This window comes from Rissa tridactyla, chromosome 6 (assembly GCF_028500815.1).
Source record: "Rissa tridactyla isolate bRisTri1 chromosome 6, bRisTri1.patW.cur.20221130, whole genome shotgun sequence".
In the NCBI taxonomy this organism is placed as follows: domain Eukaryota; kingdom Metazoa; phylum Chordata; class Aves; order Charadriiformes; family Laridae; genus Rissa; species Rissa tridactyla.
In genome coordinates this window covers 41,790,807-41,814,987 of record NC_071471.1, presented here as the reverse complement: position 1 = coordinate 41,814,987, position 24,181 = coordinate 41,790,807, and positions in this window count along the sequence as shown.

Here is a 24,181-nt window from a genome sequence, read left to right as displayed (position 1 = left end):
CAATCATTCACCAGTGGGAATTGTGGTAATCTTGTCTTCTGTTGCATTTGAAGCTGCAGGTTAAAAAATCTCTCCAGCAAATTGCATCCTTTTGACACCAACTACATAGCTAGAATATTCATTTATTGAAAGGGACAGCATTATTATCTGAATGGTGACAGTGTGAGCTGTTAATTCCCACACTCTTCTTAGTGACACAAATCCGCTGTGAAGAGCGGTTTTGTTTGTGTAGAGCCAGCTCTCCTTTGCCTTACCGTATATCTCTATTATAAAACACAAAGAAAATGTAGCATGCATTGGTTCTCAGCATCATCTATTGTAGTGTGGAAGGTGCAAGTACCAATCTCTTCATCAGAAGGCTGTTGGGGAGAGCAGCGGGCTTTCTACTGCCCTGTATGGCAGGAGGTACAGGCCCAGGCTGGTGACAATTAGCCGTATGCTGAGACATCTCCTCAGCTCCCTCCAGCACCTGCTGCTCCTCTGTAAGAAACCTAAACGATGGCCCTCCTACTGAGGTGTGCTTCAGAGAGTGTCTGCACGTAACTGTGTACCTTGAGAGCTCATCTGCAGTCTTTATTACAACAATTACTAAGGATCATTTGACTGTAAATGCTGGCGCTCTCTTGCTATGAATCAATCAGTCATTAACCTTAGCAGTATCGACGTGTTCTCACTATGCATTTCAAGCAGATTAATAAACAAGAGAAGAGTTAAGAGCCCATTCTGCGTGCTGCAATGTATTCCTGTGTTGCTGGATCTGGGTAAACACAGTGACACCTCATTGTACTGTGAGAGATTTATGAAGGAGCTACAGTGTGGGAGAGAAGGGGAAAAGAGACTTGCGCTGAGATGTGCTGATAAAGAAGCAAAGCTAGACAGAGAAATGGAAGCAATGTGCATAAATGTGCGCAGCCGAAGAGCAGGCATCTGACAATGAGCTGACACGTGCTAGGTAGGAATTGCTTTCAATTTCTTCTGTCATGTCACTGTGATTCTCGACAACTTTGAATCATTCTGGGAACAACTGACATCAGTATGTTGAAGGGAAAGGAGGAAAAGAAAGAAGAAGAAAAAAAAACAACCAACCCTCCATGAAAGTAGCTCTTTTAGATGTGTCTTTTTAGGTGACCACAGTCAAAAGCATATGCTTGTGTCTTGCCAAAGTGTAGTCCTGTGTATTATGAATCCTTGACTATTTTAAGACGTTACTTCATAATTTAAAAAAAAAAAAAGGGAAACAACTGAGTCATTCAGAAATTTCTGACAGTGTATAAAATTATAGATCTCCCTCCTCCTCCCCCACAAAAAAAAATATTGAATATCTTTTCTTTGATTCTCCTTGGCCAACATGTCCCAACCAGTGGTAGCAGCCATGATGCTCATGAGGCTCTTAGATATTTGCTGGAACAATATTCCTGTAAACAGTCCAAGTTGAGGCAGTATGATGTTACATGCAGAGCTGTGGTTGCTCGAGATTTCTGCTTGAAAGGTTGGGGATCTCTGCCTCAGGGCGTCGCAGCCCAGCGGGCGGCTGCGGTGAGGATGACGTGCGGTCCCTGGGAGCAGGGGCAGAGTTGTGGCCATTGCGGGTCAGTGCCGCTCACCATCCGACTCTCCCAGCAACGCTGGCACCTCATCGCTGGCACCGCCGAGTCCTGTGGTGGCAGCCAGGAATACGGGAGGGCTGAGAGCAGCCTGCTTTTCATTATCTGACTTCTCCTGGGTAAATAAGGACACAGAGGTGACAAGCACAGCAGATGACACTGGGCTCCTCCACTCTGAGTTCTGCAGCTGCCCATAGGAGCTGCCAAACTTTCTAGCTTTAATCTACAGAGAACAGGCACCAACTCTGTAGCTGTCTACAACAGGAGGTCTGGAAAATAATGTCTTTCCTAGGAAACATGAAGCACTTTACCGAGCCTCCTGCTTAAGTGGTAGGACCTGAATCTGCAAGTCCCCAACCTGGAGCAGCCTTTGTGAGTGAACTACCTCCACCGAGTAGCCTCGGAGAGAGAGGTGCCCAGATGGCGTCTGGAAAACCTGCCCATTTCAGTGCCCATGCACCAAGTGTCCTGGAGCTTGACAAGTCACCAGAGGGCTCACAGCTTAATTTTTCATAATTCCTAACATATGTAGAACTTCAGCTACGACACAATTAATTTAAGCCATTAGTGAGAGCTGGATCTGGGCCTTTGCAGAGACTGAATGGCCTACATTTTGTGTTATAGGAATGAAACTGCTTCTGCTTCTTCTGAATGGGGGTTACAAGGGACTAATCCACCTTTGGGTGCATTTCCTCAGCCAACTTTAAGCAGGCCTGCTGCTGGGTGAGGTACCCCACATCCTCGTGACTTTGAGTGCATGAGGGTCTTGGGGATACCCAGTAGCCAGCTCAGGAGTCAGCAGTTTGCAGGCACAAACCCTCTGATAAATTTCAGATAGAGAGTTATTTCCAAGCAGACTGGTCCAAAGCTCATTGCTTTTTCTCCTTCATTTTTATTCACGTTCTTAAGCTCGTTCATTCAGGTCCCAGGTAAGATGTTTTTAATGATTTCCTGTTAGAATCCCTTTTACGAATACAAATATCTTTGTGCAAAGTTTTGCACGTTCAGCTTCATAAAACCAAGGGCTTTAAAATCAGCAGCTGGCATATGGAAGCTTTGAAGAATCTTCATGTATACTAAAGAATTTCAGTTAACTTTTAAAGTTCTTAAATAATATTTAATATTCTAAATTAGTATGTATAAATAATTTTTGAGGTATATCCTCCCAAGTTTTAGACCTTCTAGCCAGTTTTATTCCACTGTCTCAGACTATATAAATATATATATTAAATGTATTTATAGAATAAGTAGTTATTACAACTGAGTACTTAAATCAAAATAAGTAATTTATACAGATTTTCTATTTTAGAAAATATCACTTTTTTTTATCAATTCAGTGTCTTGTATAAATTTTATGTAACTATACAGATTGATTTGGAAAACAAAAAAAGAAAAGGAAAAAAAAACACAACAAAACCCCTCTGTGAGTATCTGTGAGTTTTTAATCAGTCTATACTGATTAATTGTGTTTGGTCAGATGCGTAATATGACATTGTTCTTCTGCTGCGACTGGATGAATGCACAGATAATCATGATATGAATCATTACATCTGCAAAGCAAAATCCATTTTCTACCAATTCAACTTCCCATGAGCATTTTTTTATAAAGATGAATTGCTGATAGGCAGTATTTTTTGAATACGTTGGCCATTTTTAAGCGTCTCCCTTGAGCAGCTGTAGAAATTATTTGCACCTGATTTTAAACAGGGGAAGGAGCTGGGGCTCTGACTAGGACTCCTGCAGGTGTTACTCGGCTCCATCGTTGGAGATGAAGGTGATCAAGACAGAGGAGGAGGAGGCAGACCCGGCCTGCCCCATCCCATCCGCTCCTACACCCTGGGGACCGACCAACTTGGGAAAGGCCCCCCAGAATATGCGTGGGAGGCTGGAAGTGTTGCTCGGTGTGGGTCTGGGATGTGCCCTGTGGCCAGTGGAGCAGCAGGTCCAGGGCAGTGTCTGCTTGCCCACGGCTCCTGAGGCACGGCACCTCACAGGGGTCACCCCTCAGTGCAATGCCTGGGTAACGGGGGAGCTTGTGGGGGAGCTTCAGAAGTGCGCTCCTGCTCCAGACTAAAATGCTTGTGCTGCTGTGTTTTTGTAGCAAATACAAATGATGATAAGCAGAAATGCCGTTCAATGAGTGATTTGCTACTGAACTCCTCATGGAGGGGAGCTCTGTGAGTGAATATTTCTATTTCATCAGTGTTTTCTGACTGAACTGTCTTCAATTTAGAGGTCTTTTGTCATGGGTTTTTGGGGATGTGCTTTTCTCTGGAAGTTTACCTTGGCAAATAGCTACGCTCACAGCCTGAGCAAGCTTATCTCGAACAAGTTTGCACATGGAGATGCAAGAATGGGAGTGGTAGATGGTCTCTTAGTTACCGCAGCTCACGAGGATCAGGCCCATTTCAGATTCTGTCTCTGGTTTCTTGTGTTACGCTGGCCAGGTTGGGTATTAGTGCTTTCCTTCTCTCAGCCTGCCTGGTCTGTCTAGGTTGTCAGATGCGCACAGCTAATAGGAATTATTTAGGTAGAGCATCTGGTACAACTCGGGACCCAATATCACAGGGTGTCACTAGCCACGATATTTATGTATGCAATGGCAAAAACAAAGTACCAGAGCAGGTTAATGCAGAGAGAGAGAGACACACATAAAATTATAGTGCCAATAGCCCTGTGCTGATAAAGATTAATATCTCATAGACCTCCTTGAATTTTCCTCCGCTTTCTAGCTCTTGTGAATTATTTGCAATGATGATAGTATCTTATTGCTGTCTTTTAAAAAAAAAAAAAAAAGAGAATTTCCCAGGTAGCATTGAGGTTTCCTGGTGCCTGGAGGAAAGAGATGAGAGAGGGTCTGGCTGTGAGTACACGCAGTGGTGAAATTGTCACCTCATGGTACTTCCTGAAGAACAACTTCAGGAAACCAAGCTAATGGTTGGTTAATACTGAGTTAATACTACAGAAGTGGGATAAGGCTTTTAAAGACCTCCCCTAACCTCCTACGGATTTAACCCCAAGCAAAGTATTTGCAGGTTTTAAAAAAAAAAAAAAACCAAACAAAAAAAACCAAACAAAAAAAACCCAACAAACCAAGCCTGCTGTGATGAGGGACCCAGAGGGCCAGCGCGCAGTGAGAGCTCTCTTCTGGGCAGCCCAAGCACACCCTCTGCAGAAGCCGAGCAGACAGGGGCAGGGTTTCTCTGGGCAGAGAAAGTCCTGGCTGAGGACAGACCAGCATGAAGGAGTTCAGGGCACTGATTAGAAGGTTCTTATTCTGCCTTTCATGGAGAACAGCAAAAGGAAAAAATAATTTAAAACCGTCAAGAACTAGAGGAAGCAAATTAAATTACTGTATGAAAAGAATAATCGCTGGTAGAAGTGTGAAGTGTTGATCTTATGTATTTTTTGCACATTGTAGAGATTCTTAAAGGCTGTCAGCATTTTAATTAAATATGACAGCTTGACAAAAGGAGCAGCTAGGTGTGAAACGCATACACTGCTGGAGGGAGGCTTTCTGCACAACACTGACCTGAAATCGGGAAGTCGCTGACTGTGACCTTCGCTGTGCTTTGCGGAGCAGCCAGGGCTGCAGGCAGGGTTGTCAACTGTGCAGTCCCCAAAACTGACACACCACATTCATTACTGCATGAGTCAGGCACGGCGAGAGCACCACCGCTGCCTCTTGCTGCTACTCATGCTTGCCGTGCACGAGCAGGGGGAAGAGCCGACCCTCCCCTTTGACATGGAAGCTTGGTTTCTTGTTGGTGCGATGGACCTTGCCTGAAAAAGTGCTGAGAAACTGCATTTTTCCAACCTTCTTTCTGTTGGGGGGGGGAATCTTAGTTGTAGGATTCTGACGCTTAATCTTATTATTATCAGAGACCAGCCATGACGGTAGCCTGTAACTAAGTTCTTTCTACTGTTACATGGCTTTTCCATTAAATACTCCCTCGAGTGTAAGGCGTCCTAGCTCAGTAATACTTTGCTGCATTTCAGGTGTCTCTATTATTAATTAATTTACTATTCGCTGTAATAAACCCCGTCACAATGAATTTATTTAGCACAATGTAGATATTTCGTGTCTTCTGATTATGATTCCTTGACAGTTTCCTGCTGTCAAGATACTCTCTGACATCCTCATGCAGCAGATCCTGACCTGTACCCTATCAACAGCAGCTGACTGTAATAAGACTTGAAACCCCCTCCAGAAACTGAAAAATGCTTAAAAATCTTCAGTCCCATTTCAGGTTTTGGAGGGCTTGGATATTTCAGGTTTATCAAGACGAGGGCCAAGTCTGTCTTTTTTACTTTGAGGGCAAAGTCTCTGCTTTGAGAGCAGCCCTGCAGAGAAGGACTTGGGGTACTGGTGGATGAGAAGCTGGATATGAGAAAACGATGTGTACTCGCACCCAGGAGGCCAACCTTCTCCTGGGCTGCACCAAAAGCAGCGTGGCCAGGTGGTTGAGGGAATTGATTCTGCCCCTCGACTCTGATCTGGTGAGACCCCACCTGTGGTACTGTGTCCAGTTCTGCGGCCTTCAGCATGAGTACGACGTGGACCTGTTGGAGCAGGTCCAGAGGAGGGCCACAAAGATGATCCGAGGGCTGGAGCACCTCTGCTGTGAGGACAGGCTGAGAAACTTGGGGTTGTTCAGCCTGGAGAAGAGAAGGCTCCAGGGAGACCTTATTGCACTTTTAAATACTAAAGGGGGCTTATAAGAAAGATGGGGATGGACTTTTTAGTAGGACCTGTTGCAATAGGACAAGAGGTAATGGTTTTAAACTAAAAGAGGGTGGAGTTAGACTAGACGTAAGGAAGACATTTTTTACGATGACGGTGGTGAGACACTGGCACAGACTACCCAGAGAGGTGGTAGATGCCCCTTCCCTGGAAACATTCAAGGTGAGGCTGGACAGGGCTCTGAGCAACCTGATCTAGTTGAAGACGTCTCTGCTCATTGCAGCGGGGTTGGACTAGAGGACATTTAAATGTCCCTTCCAACCCAACACATTCTATGATTTCCTGTAATTCTTGGGAAGCTGCAAAAACCCCAGCCAGGCAGACCTTGGCAGAGCTGAGCGTACTCTGCCTCGTGAAACTCCGATGCTCTCCGGGGTTGAGATCCTAAGAACCACTGATATGACTTTCATGAGCAGTACTGTTGACATTAAATCTCTTTCCATGATATATTACATTGTAGAAATGTTTTCTTCCATGTAATTTATGAAGTGAAACTAGTTTTAGATTTAGAAAAAAATCTGGATTGCTCGAGTAGTAGGTTGTACATTAACTTGTAGCTCAACTTGGTCACTACTGTGAAAATTAATTTAGGTAAGAAGATATATTCAGAGGGCACTGCATGTTCATTAACATCCCGAAAAGGGATGAGAGTGAATTTCCGTACAGGAAAACGTAACAGTTGTACTTAGGTGAATGTAATTGAGCTCTACTTCCATCGGGCAGAAATAAAATCTCCCATGCCTCGAAGTAGTTGAAGATTTCAGCTAATTCCTCACAACCACATAATAATTTATCATTCATTATCATTCCAGGGGATTTCTAACACTCATTCTGCCATAATTTGTCCCCCTCATATCCTCAAGCATAAGCAGTCATTGGTGTACAAAGACTTCAATCAACCATCCTTTGAAAAGAGCAAGTTAAACATTTCATATCAGTAACATATGATTCAGTGATACTTGTTATGGAGCGGTAAGTAAATTGTTTATTTCCTTACATCAACATATAACAAGGTGATTAATGACAAAGTCAAATGTTCCCATTCTATTCATACACTAATAATCATACCTAGAGCAGCATATGATTTGTTGCTAAAACTAAAAAAAAAATAAAAATATATGGCATGCAACAGAGACAAGTCCAGCTGTGACGTTGGTGCTGTGGAGATGAGCTGGACGGGGCTGCGAAATGCAGTGGGAGCTTTGCCAGAGGAGTTTGAGGTGAACTGTGGTAGATGTGGAGACCCCTTCATCTCGGAGGGGCTGGGCCAGTGCCACTGAAAACAGCAGAAATATTAATTCAGTGCCTGCTAACTGTCGATCTGGCCCACACATCCCTGTAGCCATTTCAGAAACTTGTACAGAGAAGTGAATAGCACTGTACAACCCAGCATGGGCAAAATCAAAACAAAATGTGTGTTCGGCAGGATGATCAATAAATGTGTTGCAAGGGGGCTTGACAGCTTAGCTGCTCGTTTTCTGCCTTCCTACTGTTGAGAGAATTCTTTGGGGAAAAAAAACCGAATAAACCTCCCCCCACTTTTCTAAAACTGTAAGTAGAGTCAGATTTGTAGTAAAACACCTGTGCTATTTCAACCATATCAGCTTTCAGTTTCAGGTTATGAATTTGCCAGGTTCATTTCATTTGTCAGCGTTTTTGTTACTCATTTTTATACTTCCAGGATGACAGACTTTTTCATGGTCTCTCCTCCATCCTGGAGAAGATGGCCTCTTATTAGGGCTCATCTCGTCTTTCTGCTTCCACACTGGTCCGTTTAAAGCAAGGAATCTTTTATAGTGTATAGGTGATTTTGATGTATACTACATTCTAAAGCATTTGTGTAATCTTGCTGTGCAATTGAACAGCCAGCCTTTATCTAGTAGCGTTAGGGTATGTAAAATAAATGCTTATTCTACCTATCTCTTCAGCTGTTATCATGAGCACAGGTGTACATTTTGAGTTACGATCCTTGTCCCCTTTGGAAAAAGGAACTCAGAAATCACAGGCTGTCATTAGCCTGACGTGAACTCCAAAAGTGATAAAAACAGGTTTTAGATTGCGCACACACACACCACACCCACACCCCCCCCAACTTTCGTTTTACTCTTCTTCATGCTCTGTGTGTGAGGTTAAGCACGCTTAGCCATGTTGCTTGGGATGGTTTCCTCTCAGTGAGGGGAGAGAAGAAGTGAGAGAAAGAGTTGAGGTTCACCAGAGCAGCTTGGATATAACCATATTTGCAACCGCAGACTGCCACATTTGAGAAGATGCTATGTGTTTAACTGTGCTGAATAGCCCAAGGAATGTGCCCTATTTCTTTGGCCATTTCTTTGGAAAGGATTTCTCTGGATCTGGGAGGGAATCTGGCCCTTATGGGTTAAGCAGAGTATTGGTAATGATCTTCTCTATGTACAGACCCAATCCCACTTCCCTGGTGCAGAGGGCAGGGCTGTGTGTTTATGAAGGTCGTGCAGATATTTTTCCTTAATTGTGTGTGCCTGGCGGAATTGATCTGATGTACAAAGGAGGAAAGAGCTGTTATCACAGACAGCTGATGGAAATTGCCTGTTGTATGTGCAGTGAGAGAGTGGTGGGACTCAGGTGAGAGTCCTACCTCACCCTTCCCCTGGCTGCGGAGGAGTGTGCCTCTGAGCCTACAGCTGCTATACACTAAGTTAGCTGCTACGTTACTGAACTTACAGCCTCATCTCTTCTCCTGGAAGAACTAGGTTATGCGTTGGATCCCTTCCTTAGGCACTGGTGGTTTGCTCAGACTGAAACTTGACACCTAACTTTCAACTTCTAAAGGTCATTTCTGTTCATTCCTGCTGTTGAAACACAGCTGAGCCTTTTAGAAAAACAGGAGGTTTTATAGTATTAGAACAATGTTATTGGAAAAATAATGTTTGACAATAAACTCTATCCACTTTATTAGAAATCAAAACAGCTTCTAAAAAGCTTAACATATACATATAGACATCTGAATATATTATGCTTCTGTTTTCTGCCGTCTTCTTAGATAATGTTAAATGGTGCAAAAGAACCCCGTACGATGTTTAGAAAAGGAGAACACTTCTGTTCCTTCTGATGTATTTAAAAGCTACCATCGTGGCGTTTTTTGAGAGTGGGTTCTGACCCTGGTCACAACGGATAAAAAAATGGGAGAGCTGCAGTCCCTGTCACAGCTTTTACCCCAGAAATTTTTGCAGTAACCCATCCCTCTCACCTCCAAAATCTCCCCCTTATAGGTTTTCATTTAACTGGAAAGCCCCCAAAATCTATTTCTAGACAAACCCTATCAGTAAAGGTGAGACTGGAAAGAAACCTGATCATCTTTTTTGGTTTAGAAAGGTATTTTAAAGCAATGGCTGAGACAGAATTTGCATCACTTGCAAACTGTTTCATACTGCTTGAGATGGTAATTTTTTTACCTATGCGTAATTGAACTATTTTTTGTCAATAAAAAAAAAGTCAGGTTTTTTTTTTTTTTTTAGGGTTCGAAGAGGGAGAATGTGTTGAATTAAAGAAAACTTTGATGAGGAAATTTTGGTGGGTTTTTTTTTTATTTCTCATTTCATTTCAGCGAACCCAAACTGGCTTGCACCTTCTCTTCATTGGTCTAATTAATTCTGGGGTTTTTTGATACCTACAGCCTATTTGCTTCATTTTCTATGTCTTCCTGAGCCACAATTTACCTTCCCAAACGACCCCATCTTCCATTTCTCTGAAGTTAAATCATTAAATAAAGATCATAAAGAATAAAAGTAACTCCCTTGATTCCCTCATTAGCAGTGTCCTCTGGCTTCCCCAAATCGCTTTCGGTGCGTGAAACGAGAGGGAGCGAGACAGCACTACAGCTCACTCTTTCCCCAAGCCCTGAGGAAGGGTACGGGGAAGGAAAACGGTGTCTTGCGTCTCCATACAAGCCCTTTTTTTGACTTTTACCTCAGCGCTCTGCAGGAAGGACGGAAATGCACGTAAAAAGGCACACCCGTGGCTAGAAGCAGCCCAAGGGTGATGATTACTGTCACCGGCACAGCGCATCCTCGGCAAGCACCGCAGCAACTTCGTACTTGTTGCTGCTGCTCTGAGCCCTGGAAGCCAGCCAGAAAAATGTCATCTTGAAGTGATTTGCACACCCTGGTAGAGCCCTAAGGAGAGGAAAAACTGTTGGCTCCCATCCTGATCTTGCGTGAAGCCTCTGCGCGCAGCTTGGTATGAGCAAGACGTTTTCAGGAGGCTGAGCAGAGTCAGACTAATTTTCAAGGCCAAGGAGGGAAAAAATAGCAGATCTGTACGCTCTTGGTGAACCCACCTTTGTGTGATTTGAATTTGAATTCTTTCTTGGTGAGACTAGAAGTGGTGTTCTTTTAAAAGTATCAGTTAGAGGGCATATGGAAAGTCTTGGGGGAAAGATGGGTCTAAGAATCCACCTCCATCCTTGGCCCCTGAATTCTGAGGAGTGTACCTGTGTCTCAGCATACCTCCTCCTGATCTTGATTGCAAGCCCTGAGCACCCGTCTATAGGGAAATTCCAGCTGGGGACAGCTTCTGGTTTGTCCCTAGGGTGATAAGCTTGGGACAGTTTATCTCCTTCTGGAGAGGAACTCGGAGGCCTGATCGCTCCCCTTTCTTCCTATCTTCCACTCTCTGTAAACTCGGGGATTTGGGTGATTCTGAACTTTTATGGTTCTAATCTCAATTTATCCTAAAGCCATGTAATTTACACCGGACTACAGGAATTATTTTGTTTTTTTAAATATTGAGCTTTCTGGGGAGGGGATTGCTTTGCTTTTGCTGGCAGAAGCATTTTTTGAAGTTAACTTCTGATGGTTGATTTGAATTTTTTTTTTTTTTTTAATGATAGCTAATTAACAGGTGTTTGGCAGCAGGGCTGTTTCTACGCGCATTTGTCTGAATACAGCCCTCCCAACTCTTCAAGCAAACCTGGACGCTTTAACAATAATTATATTTAGGGGAAAAAAAAAAAAGCCTTTATCTGCTGCACAAAGGTTAAGTACTTGGGGAATGTGATCCCCTCCCACCGCTGCTTCAGTGGTAACTCCTCTCCCATCGCTGTGACCGGTGCCTGCTCTGTGTGGCTTCCGTCCTTCCCCTTCGCTCACCGTCCTGCGAGTGCTTTCCCCCCGCAGCCGAGCCTGCCCTTACGTGCTGCCGAGTTTGTCGTGCTGCAGCATCCTTGAGGTAAGTTGCAGGATTTATCTGCGGAGCTTCTCCCTGCCCAATTGTTCTTCCCACGTGCAGCAGAATAATTACATCCTAGCACAAAAAAATGAACAGAGCCAGAGCTTTTGTCCTTATCTCTTCCTGCCTCCCTGTTTGTTCTCTTCCTATTCAGTCCTGTTTGAAACAGAGTTTTCCCTTAAACATTTCAGCAACCTCCCCATCTCCTCCCCTCATTTTTAATCTTTTTTGTTAAACATTATTTTAAAAGAATTCCCCACAAATTGATTGTATTTTTTCCCCCAGAAAGACCTCCAAATTTGAAAGGGAGGTCCATTTTGAAGAAAGGAAAAAAGAAACCCTCAGGTTTTTGAAATTTCTGTTCAGATCTTCTTTTGGTGCCTGCAGTGCTCTTCCAAGAGTCAGGGCGACATTTACCCCTGAGGTACCAATTAAAGAGGGAAACTTGAAGCGGAATTAAACTCGGTACCCAGGGAAAGTCTGATTCTTTTCTTTGACTAATTCCCCATGTTATTGGACAAATCGTTTCACAAAGCTCATTAATCAGTATTGTTTTTTACACGGGTTGTATGGCTTTTTGCCGAATTCACCACGATATTGCTCATTCAACATTCATGAGGATTTTTTTTTCTCGAAAAAGCAACTTTCCAGCAGGTGATCTGAAAATGCTTCTGATATTTCAGTCACTTTATAAACTGAAAATAAGAGTCAATTATTCACTCAGAAGAAACCTGGGGTTGTCTTGAAACTCATGGAAGGCTGTTTAAAAATATGACATTGACACAGGTTCTGGAGGAGGTAGCACTAACTGAGGGAGAGATTAAAGTTGATAATTTGAGGGACACAAACAAAATAAAGCATATTCTATGTGTGTTGTGCTTACGTCATTTACCTTTCAGTGATTCTGTTAGTAATGTTCTTGTTAAGGAGTACTAGAAAGATCTGGCAGATTCTGCTGGGATTAGTCCAGCTGAAGTTGTCAGAGGTTGCGCACTGTACACTGTAGAGCAGAGCCAGCATTTTGTTTAGTTCCCAAAGGTGCCCCAAAGTATTTGAGATTTAAAGTCCACAGATGTCAAAGGAGGAAAAAAAAGAAGGGGGGGGAGGGAAGGAAGGAAAGAAAGAAAAAGCCCCTCCCATAGATGGTAAAAACCTAGCAAGGACTTTGTGCGATGGCGCTAAATAAGGGGTCATGCACAGGCAAGTGGGGGCTACTTGGAAAGTGATGCAGATGTCAGTGTCTGCGCCGTGCTACAATGCTTTCTGCATGGATTCAGACGGCTCCTTTTTCATTCATTTCAGCCACTGTCCAGGCAATGGAATAGTTTGTATCGCTGGTTTTTCCCCCACAGACTTTGGAATAATTTTCAAAGTCTTTCCATCATTTCTAGTCTATCATTCCTTCTCAACCCCTTAATGTATTCCTTCTTCAGGCTTAGTCTAAAATGCTGAGGACAGAGATTTTATGAAGAACACTGCAGTTCTGAGTTTTGCTTTGTTTCTTTTCATCACTACACTTCTTTAAATTGTATATGTACTGAATAGAAATGTTATCTTCTAGCAGGCTTTGAGCAGAGACAAAACTTTAGTGCAGTATGCTTAGGTTTGCTTTCAGCTGAGTGGGTTAAACAAAAAGTAATCTGAATTTATATCTGACTACTGCTCCAAACCCAGAGCAAGCCTTTCAGGGGCTTCAGAGTTTGGTGAAAGCCGAGAGGCGGCTCTGTGTTCTCTGGTTCTGCGAACATCTCAATTTTCTGAAATGGAAATATCAAAAGAGCATGTCTCTCCTTACATAAATTCTGACCTGTCTGAAATCAGCAGCCTGAGATTCAACAACTGGACAGCTTGTGATACCATCTGTATCCGTACACGCAGCCCTCTGCTTTCCAGAGAAAAGGAGGCTGGGTGAGCTTGATAACTATCCAGGGTTTTAGATGTTTATCTGAGAAGAAGCCTTTGAAATTCATCAGCTGCTATTTGGGATACGATAGAGGTTTCTGCTCTGTAAACTACGATGCCACCCGTTCCGACTTAAAAGCTTTCTTAAAAATCAAATGCCAGAAACTTAGAAACTCCAGGAGGAAAAAAGGAAACCTGGGTGGAAGATCTTTTACATCTTTAATTGCATCCCCTGCAAGGATCTATTCCTATAATAGAGGGCATATGATAATTAGCATAAAGAGGCAAACTACGAATGAAAAGTCAATGGAGTTGTGTTAAAGAGGGATATAAGTTTTCTTTATACTCAGTTGGAAAGTCCTTTTTTGAAGCATTTATTGTAAAGTTGTAAAAAATAATCCATAAAGGAAAGCAATTTTGCCAGGAAAATGATGTCTTAAAAGCTGTTTTCCACTTTACAGCGCATTGCTTCTCTTTTGTCGTGATAAAAATGTTCGGCGTATTTCGAGGTCCATACTCATTTATCCCTTCTCCTACTCAGGAAATGTCAATAATCCTCAGAACGAGATGGAAATGTTGGCAGTGCTGTTCTTAGCAGGGATTACACATTTCAATAAGTAATAATTTTTGATACCTTATCGCAGAGACAAACTGGTATCTGAAACCCTGCAAACAACCCAAGGCAGGTTTTTACAGCCACCAATGCCAACATTTGAACAACAAACAAAAAAATACTTACTCAATTTTTGACCGCTGATTATAATTAAATCTAGTCTTTCCCTTTTTTTCCAAACAGATGGGGAAAATCAAAATGTTAAGTAGCTTCATTTTCACCATAGGGCTCTTTCAAAGGCTTTAAACTTCTGGATGGCAGCCAGATTTTCGGCTGGGTTTTTCTCCTTGTGTTTAGTCCCTGCAGCTCTAAAGGCACGAGGAAGGAGCTGCGCGCAACTCCCTTTAGCACGCCCTGCTTGCTTTCTCTGCTGCTCAGTTAGCAAACTTTACTCAAAGTAGGTTAATGTTTCCCATGCACAGCAGGCTCCAAAACCAAAGCTTGATTTTTACCTTTTTTTTTTTTTTTTTTAAAGCTGTCAGCACTCATTCATTCAAAGACCTATTCTTTCTCCGTTTACCTACAACATGACGTTTTAAAATGAAAGACCTAGGCACCATTTTTAGAATTCAGAGGGATTGCTGTAAAGATAATCAGCCATTTTCCTTTTCTGCAGTGACAATTGTGATTTATCTCATTGCTAAATAAGGCTTCACTTGTGAGAATTTGCATGGGGAGTCATCCAAGAAAAACAGGAGGCAGTGGGACTTTGTATCAGAAGGCAGGTGTATTTTTGGGTAGTTTTTGTTTAGCATCTCCCCCTCACCACTACACTTGCCCAAACTTTTCAGGCTCTGAAGACTTTGGACCTGGGCTCTGGACCAAGACTCTGCTGTGACGGGGATGAAGGCGGGCATGAGGCTCTTTGTGGCAAAGAGAAAGGGATGCAGCGTGGAGGACGCCATCAGTGTGTGTGTGTGTGTGTGTATATATATATCTATATATCTATCTTTATTCTTTATATATCCTTTTCTTCTTTCCTTTGAAGTCAGAGATATTTAATGTCCCCTTTCCTTTTCCTACGTAAAAGCGACCCCATGCAGGCAGGTTCCCTGCCACTGAGGTGCCAAGGGGTGTGTTGCCTGTATATTTGTGTATGTTTTGTTGCATTGGCTTTCTTTTACTTACCAAACCCGCGTGTGTCTACAACTACCTGAAAGGAGGTTGTAGAGAGGTGGGTGTTGGCCTCTTCTCCCAAGTGAATAATGACAGGACCAGAGGAAATGGTCTGAAGTTGCGGCAGGGGAGGTTTAGATTAGACATTAGGAAGAATTACTTTACTGAAAGAGTGGTCAGGCACTGGAACAGCCTGCCCAGGGAGGTGGTTGAGTCACCATCCCTAGAGGTATTTAAGAAGCATCTAGATTTGGTACTTCAGGGCATGCTCTAGTGGCAGAGATTGTAGGTTGTTTGGTTGGACTCGATGATCTTAAGGGTCCTTTCCAACCATGAAGATTCTGTGATTCTGTGTCCTTGGCAAGTGTTTGTGGTCTTTAGGATTCTTTAGGGAGCACGTATGGAAACTAATAACTGGGTTTGGGGAGGACAGGACTGCATCTCAGACTTATCTGGGTTCATTTGTCAAAAATGGGAGGAAATAACCAGTGCAAAGTGCTCACTGCAGTGTGTCAGGAGCTAGAAACTGAGAACTACTAATGCAAGCATATGGCCTGGAGGAATAAATATATTACGTGATATCCTAATGGATGTGTTTAACTTTGCCTTTTAACTTTGAGGTGGGGGGGGGAGAAGGTCATTTATGTTGCTTACCTTACCTTGCTCTGAGATATTTGCTGGACATAGGTGATAAGTTTTTCTCTTTCTGTGTCGCTGTACTGAAGAATCACAGGAAGTTTCTTCATCGGGGATAGGGAGAGACTTGATGATTCACATTTTAATATCTCTGTACTTATGAAATATGTTACTCCTTGGCTGCTTCTGAGAAGCCCTAGAAAGCAGCAGAAGTGGTTTGAAAGGCAGGAGGAGAGTTAAAAGTACCAGTGTTAAAAAAGCAATCTGTGTAAACTGTTTTACAATGTAAGAGTTATGCAAAGCCATATCTTACCATGGCCTCATGCCCCAGATGGCATGTCTGTAAAGCACTGTAACCCTGCCTTGACGTATTCTATAGTATACTTCAGCTTTGGAGGAAAATAAACCAGTTGTTAAAATGCTTCTGCATGTCCCAGGGTCCGTCCCATCAGCCGATGGACAAGTGGACCTATGAGACTGTGTCATGTGTATGTAGGGTGAGAAGTCTTGGGGGCTTGTGTGCTTGATGGTGTTTGAACTATGAGTGGGGTGCACTTACTGTTTCCAGTTGTGATTATGTTCAGCTGTAAACGCGTTTCCCACTGCCCATGATGGAGTTATCCAGTTGATTGCAGGTAACTGATGTCTAATCATAAGTATCAATAGCTGCATCATAAAAACTGCATCTTAAGCTTAGAAGGGGTGCTTGCGAAAAATGAGATCGTCAGCTTCTAGAAAGTAGAAAGAGAATCTAAATCATAATTCATGTGAATAATAATTAATAACTGATCTTCCACATGCTGTGTAGTTTGTGTTGTCTTAATTTTGAGTGCCTAAATCAGAACTCCTTCAATGGTTATATACATTATAGATATACATTATACATGTACCATATTTTGTAGCATAGAAAAACCTTGCAGGAGAACCCAAGCGGTGCAGAAACCTGAAGCTCTGGCAGGAGACCGGCAACAAACCGTGCCGAACGCGATTGTCTGCAGCCATTCCCCTAAAACTCCCTTGAGACACGTTGTCCTGCCCACTGTCCTCAGGGGTCTGCAGGTGGGAACCTCCCACAGCACTTCTGCGCTTTTACGTCTGATCCCAGATGGATCCCACATTGCAGGAGGAGGAGGGAAAACGGAAAGCTAATGAGCAGAGGATCTCAAAAGCAAACAGCTTTTTATCTATAAAAGGGCTTAATCCTCATTGCACTGACATGTTTCTTGAAGTGCAAAGGAGGAACTGATGTGTGAATTAGAGCAATTTATGCACATTTAAAGAACTTTATCATTCTGTAATTAGATGGGCATCTCTACAGAAAGTACGTGTCAGCAGCCTAAATAGGAGAGATGGGAAAACAGATATATTTTGTGTTGTTCTATCTCTTTCAGATCCAGTGCACAGTCCAAATAAATGTTTCTCTAGATTTTGTTCCCTACGACAGCAACCTATTAAGAGGGCCTTTTTATTATTATTTTGAGGGTGTTTGTGTGCGCTGGGATAATGCCACTCTACAAATAGAACGCTTTTTGCTTTGTTTTTAAAATAGTTTTCTGCTTTTAATGAAATCGTTTTTAAATAGTTTCTTGCTTTCAAAAGAGCAAAATACAGCTGCTACTGGCATCTGATTAATGCTTGCTATTTCATGATAACTGTAATTAAATTCAGCTAATTCTCCACTGCAATATTTATGGAAAACAAGGGCCAGAAGCTGTAGCTCAACATTTGTGCTGGAGAGTACAAGAGCACAGGGAATAACTATGAAAAGCTGCAGGGCAGGGGCTCGGGATGGCCCGCGGGGAGCCCTGAGCTTTCCCTTTGCATCGTACTGGGTGGTGTGGAGCCAGTACGTGCACACCCTCCCTCGTAACGTTGTCTTCTTGCCTCCGTTTCTTTTCTTCTGCTATGAAGGATGTGTCAGCAGAGAAAAGCAGTCCTGGGGCTGTGTTACAGAAAGGGCTGCTTCAAACTGCGCCTCAGCCTTCGCTGCTGTGGAGGTGCCCCTCTGACTGGGCAACCATCAGGGGGATTTACAGCCACCTTTGTCTGCCTTCAGTTTAAGATTTAAGGGAAGAACAGAGAAACATCATTTCCCAGGAGACTCCTCTCCGCTGACAGCTTCTGAAATACCCAAGCTCTGACAAACGGATGCGGTGGCAGTTCATGGACATGTTAGTGGTTACAGCGATGCCACTGCTATCAGCTCATCACACGGACATGAAGTGATGACAAGAATGTCTCCAAAACTGTTTTTTTTTTTTCCCCTATGTGGCTGTGCCTGTCCAAACTGATCATATGAATTCCTGCAACCAGCTTTCCAAATCATTACTGGCCCCCTACTGTTTTACTCCTTGGTAGGCAGCTGTTCTGTTCAAACCAAGTTTTCACTTTATGTGCCCCCAAATGCTGGCATGGTCTGCACAATGGCAGGCAGGTAGAATCCTCCACAGCCAGCGTGGCTGGAGGAGCGTAGCCTGGGAGAGGCTGACTGCAGGCAGAAGGTGAAAAGTGCTTGTACAGCACGACTGACTCCCCTTGGTTTTACGAACATGTTTTTTGGGATTGAACACCAAGTACATGTGGCAACACTGCGTGTCTTGAGCACCAAGAAAAGGTTGTTGCCCAGAGAACAAATATCGCAATAGACCCTTGGGACAGGAAAATGGAGCGTTAACCTTGCAAACACCCATGGGGTAAATTTAAACAATGCCCTCTCTCTCCCATCAGCTGTTGTCCTTTACCAGTAATGATACATTTCCCCAGCTCAGAGCACCAGGGAGTGATATGTGAGCCAGGCTTTGACCTCATGTCACCCAAAACACAAGTTTTGTCTGTTGTATGAACAATGGATGCATGTCTGTGTTCAAAACAGGAGAGCACATACATTTTGAGGCATAGGCCAGAGAGCTGCCTACCCTAAAACTTCATCCAGAGTGTGACCACAAGTATACGGAGGAACACATCATTCCGGTTACATACTAGGTGAATGTCTTGTCATGCAGCAGGAGAGATGCCAGGGTGTGTGGAGCTTCAGTGTTTCCATAAGAGGTGATAGAGGCCCTGTGGTCTGAAAAGGCTGCTGAAGTAGCCTGTATGGTCGCTGTCTTCCAGCTACCAATTCTTTCCAGTGTTTCATTGAAGATGGTTCAGTGGTTCAAGCATAACTTCAGCCTTAGCACATCTTGGTTAAATTTCAGCCTTACAGGAGATGGGTGGGTACTGATTACCCTGGTGTAATGTGGGGATTAAAGTAAATACATTAAAAATGTTTCACTAGGGTATTTCATTATCCAGACAAAAACATCCTTTTTGGAGGGGGAGAGAAAACCCCACCGCCAAATATTTTTGATAAGCCTGACAGGTTTAGAATAGAATATTTCAATTTTTAGTTTCAGTACTAGGCGCTTTTTTTCAGTGCCCTACTTTCTCCGGCTTTTTTATAATGTTATTGTGTGTGGCTATGAGAGAAGAGCTCGCTTGTCTTCCTCAAGTTTATTTAGAGCTTTTCATTGACTAATGCCTTTTGTCACAAGTGACAGTGAAGGACCTGTTTGGTAATAGGGATCAATGGAGATGAAGGTGACATTTCAGAGCAGCGTTTTAAAACTAATGCATTGCTATTTATCTGACCACGGCACCTAGGAACGCTGGCTTGCAGTCTAAGAGCAACGTGACCCCGTAAATTCTGTCCCTGCCCTCCTCCTCCTCCTCAAATGCACATTTCCCTTTTCTGTCACTCTTCTCCAACCCAGTACTTTTCAATTTTTTCTTGCCTATTCTAGAAAACTCTTTGTCAGTCTGTGGTCCTATGAATTTGTTACCAACAGGCTTCTCACGCTATCACAGAATCACAGAATGGTAGGGGTTGGAAGGGACCTCTGGAGATCATCTGGTCCAACCTGCCTGCCAGAGCAGGGTCACCTAGACCAGGTTGCACAGGAACGCGTCCACGTTCAGTGGGGTTAAGAGACTGCTGGCTAAAGTGGGGGCTTTATCAGCAACTGATTGGTGACTTGCTTCCCCCGGGTAACTGCACCTTTTGATTTTGCAGGGACAGAGCCTTTAGTGTCGGTGAGGTCCGAGGGCATGAAGGGTGTCACTTCCTTTTATTCCGTACTGAGAAAAGTGTGGTGTTGGCACTGAGCAAATTAAGGAAGTGTGATTTCATGCTCCAGCTCTCTCTACAAAATTCAAATGCACTAAAGATACTTGTGAAAAGTGCTAAAGTGATAGACAGTGAAGAACTTAAGGCCTCTTTTCACTTGGAGAAGAGGTACAGCAGAAGCTAATTGTCGTCCTACATTATACACTGGAGCAATCAGCTTTGAGTATACAGTACAGTTCAATTCCCAGACACATTTAGGATTTAATCCATATCTTCTTTGCTAAGAAATCCAGGAAAAGTGGCAGCTTTCAGCTCCGCAGTGATCTGAGACCACCATATACTCGAATAAGTTTCAAAGCAGCTGTCAAATTAAAGCACTACCAATGTTGACCGGATTTGAGTAAATATTTACTGCCTTGCATGCAATTACTCCTCTCTCTCTACATGTACGCTTTGCCATCTGTGTCCAGAAGTATTGGCTTTCGTTGTCTGTTTGCTTGACATCTTCCGCGCTTAATTCTAGAATAAGAAGGTCTATTCAGATAATGCATAATGCAATTACATATAAACCATGATCTCAGTAACTTCTGTACCTAAATGAAATGAAACCATATTAATAACCTACCACACATTCTGCCCGGCTGTCTTGCACAATGTCACGGCAATGCGTTTAGCACAGACCGAGCAAAAGAAAGACGGATTGCTTTCCCAGAATTTGCTCGGTTAATGGAGAAAAATCCAGCCTGATCTAAGCCAGCTCCATCAGTTTCTCAGAAATATTAATGTCTCAAGCTCTCATGCCTCTAATAAAGTAAAATAGAATGTATTTCAACGGAAAACAAATTCTCTGTTTCTCCTCTTCTGGCATTTGGTGCAGCTGATAGCTACAGTAGTGGTTTCAAGCAGAGCATGCTGAGCTAATTATATTTCTTCTAAACACTGTTGATTTCTTGATTGCTAATGTGGTATTTGAGAGTCAGTGATTCTTAAATGTCAGCTTAAAAATCCATCTTTACCAGTCTGAATCCCCTAAATGCAGGTCTTGTTTTACCAATATTCCCAGTAAAGAATTACTCTCCCGACTGCTTGTCTGGCAAGTGAGACAAATAACAATTTCCAAAGACTGTATTTTTTTCTGCACCGCATTTAATTGGTAGGAGCACAGAGACACAGAAACATTTTCATTAATGCTTCATTATTAATCAGTGAAAGATGGATGCAGCACTTGAGGGAACCACTGAATGGTGAATTCCCTAAACAATTTACTGTAGCTTCCTTCAAAGAAGCAGCTCTTTGGAAAGATGGACAGCCCTATTAGTGTGGATGTTGCAACAGCACAATGACAATGAGCTCCCCTTTTAATGTGCTCTTTATGAAAAGGGAAAAAATCCCAATAACTGGGTAACTCTAAACTGTTTGATAAACAAATGCAAATGTGTTGGTTTTTTTCTTTCTTAATTTTTCTACAGTTCTGCAGGCACAGTATTCATACAGTTTTTGGATGATGAGTCACATAAATATTGCCTTCATATTTTTAGTAAGTTTCTACTTATTCTTCTTGCTTGTTATAACACTTTATCTGCTACTTCTTTTTTCATGTTACAATATTACAACACAATAGTAACGAAGCCTGTTTTTTGATTTAGATAGAGACATCTCCAGATGTCGTGCAGTGCGGGTCGACCACCACCGACCCTCCCCTCGGAGGAGGAGAACCTCACCGACTGCTGCTCAGAAAAACAGCAGCTCTTATTCCTAAACTTGCTCTGGGCGTGCAGCTGAGCAGTGTGCAAGGTCTCTCGAGCAACAAGAGCAGGGACTGCGAGGTGCAGAGCCCCGTTTACATGCGAAAAGGGGAGTGAAAATAGTTCCCTCGTTGCTGGCACGAAAGTACGTGAAAAAAGTTTTGAGAAGAAATCTGGATACGTAAATTGTTCTCCAGTCCTTACTGTAAATCTGCTTATTTGTGAGTCTGCAAGGATTGGTCATGGGAACGGTGTGTGAATCTGGTCGCTCTTGTAAGCAGAACTCTTGATTTTTAGAAACTTTTCAGAAAATACCTTGATTATGTAGAAATCTTTTCTTACTGTGAGGAAAGACCCTCTGTGCTACTGCCAGCAGTAATGCAGAGGCTTAGCATCCTTTTTGTACTGCCTTAGTTACATCGGCACCACTAGGCGATAACAACCTGATGGGATGTGATGGATGGGCTGCCATAAAACAGTAAATGATGGGGGTGTTACTCCTTGTGGTCCCGATGCATGCCAAATCCCTCTGCTCTGCTCTCCCGATACCCAGCTAGCAGTGTAGCGCCACAGTTTGGGAGACAGTCACAGTCTACTGGGGCCAGACAGGCTGAGCTCTGCCTTTTTGCAGGAGGTCGTGGCCTGAGTTAGGGTTCTCTTGGCATCACCAGTGAAGGCGATGGCCAAGACAGCTCTCCAGCATCTGGGACACATTACCAGATGCTGAAGATGGAAGAATTTACTCTTCAGTCTCAGTTTATCTCCATGCAGTTTCCCGAAACCTTTAGCTTGTCTCCTGCTTGAGCTAAGTCTCTCAAACACTGCTGTCCTGATTTGTTTGATGCTGCATCTCCTACTCTTGTGTATCTCTGGCTGGGTGCTATCTGGCTGACTTTATTTCTTCTCAACCGATGCCTGTAAGCTTTTTGATTTCCTTGGGAGCATTAGTTCATACCGAGACATGACATGGGGGAAGTATCCTATTATCCTATAGCTCAATCAAGTAATGTTCAGGCATGAAATGCTAACATCTGCTGATTTGTAACCATTTGGATGAAAACATTTGGGAGTGGAGAAACTAAGGAACGCAGTTAAATTGAAAATATGGGACATTATATTCTCATCCAACATAGAAGAACATGACTTTGACTAAATGAAAAGAAAATAGAAGATCTTTTTGCCTAGTTTTCTTTCTCACAGGATGTACTTTCTCAGCAATGCAAATTGAATCAGATAGATACATTCATGAGACTATTTACTGCTTGGAACTCAAATTGGAAGGGCAGCAGGTAAGAACTGGTATATTTATTTTCTGTTTAACTCTCAGGAGCAAGTCACAAACCTGGGACCTATCATGATTGACGTAGCAAGTCATTAGATAATTACATGGAAACCCCTTTTATTGAAACATCTGTGTTAAAATGTGCATGCTAAACAGAATTTTAATAGGCTATGAGTCTAACTCCCTAAGCTTTAATTTGGTAGCAGAGAAACTTCAAGCACTTTCAGCATTATTTCAAAACCACTTTAAACAGAGCCCATTATAAGAGTTTTCGGAGAGAGACGTTGTTTTGCTTTGGCATCAAAGCGAATGTTTGATAAAACGCTTGTTATGACATAAAGCATATTCACAATTTCAAGCTAGAATGTCTGTGAGCTCTCTTCAGTTTCAGCCTTCCCCTCCAGTTCCCTCTTCACCTTTCTGACAGGTCACCAGCTCTTTCTTTAATCTCTAGTTCCTCTACTATAGTTTATTTATTTCCACTGGCTGAAGAGGGATCAAGCCTCTGTGTTGTTATTTCGATGCTTCACCAGGCATTACCCTTCCAGGTTTCTTAGTGAAGTCCCAGCCTGCAGAACCTTGGGTCTTCTCCCCGTCCCTGCATCCCAAGAAGTCTTGGTCTCTTGGGCTATACTGACATTAACAAATGAGTACAGACCAAAGGAGAAGATCTGCAGAGGACAGTGCTTTGTGTGCAGCTGGTGGCTGACATCCACCCTCTACATGTTTTAGGAGATTTTGCTTTGGGTAAGTTCTAGTCTGGTCCTGTGGTGACCGGCTGGAGAACACCTTTCAGTTTAATTTAATCTGAAAGGAGCCCACTTCGGATGTCCCAAGACTGCTTGCTGATGGAAACCGAAACACAGGGGTTTGCAGAGGTGGAAGAGCAACCTGAGCTAAAACGTTAACGTAGGTGCCCCCTGACTCTTTCCTGGCTTTGCATTTCAATCTCTGTCCTTTCCATTATCCCTTTGTCTGGTCAAGGGTGGCTTTTTCTATCTCCCAGGTCCTGTTTATTTGTGCTTAATGAGCGTGTCCCTCCCTGACTTTCCTGGCTTACCCTTCCTTCTACCCACTTGAATTGCCACAGGAAGAGGAGGAGGTGCTTTTCCAGCTTGGCACTTTTCCAGGAAAGCCCAATAAACCAAACCCTGGAGCACCTGACAGCATATAGATAATCTCTTCCCATGCAGAAGTCTAGGTACAGAACTGCATTTCTATTTCTTCTT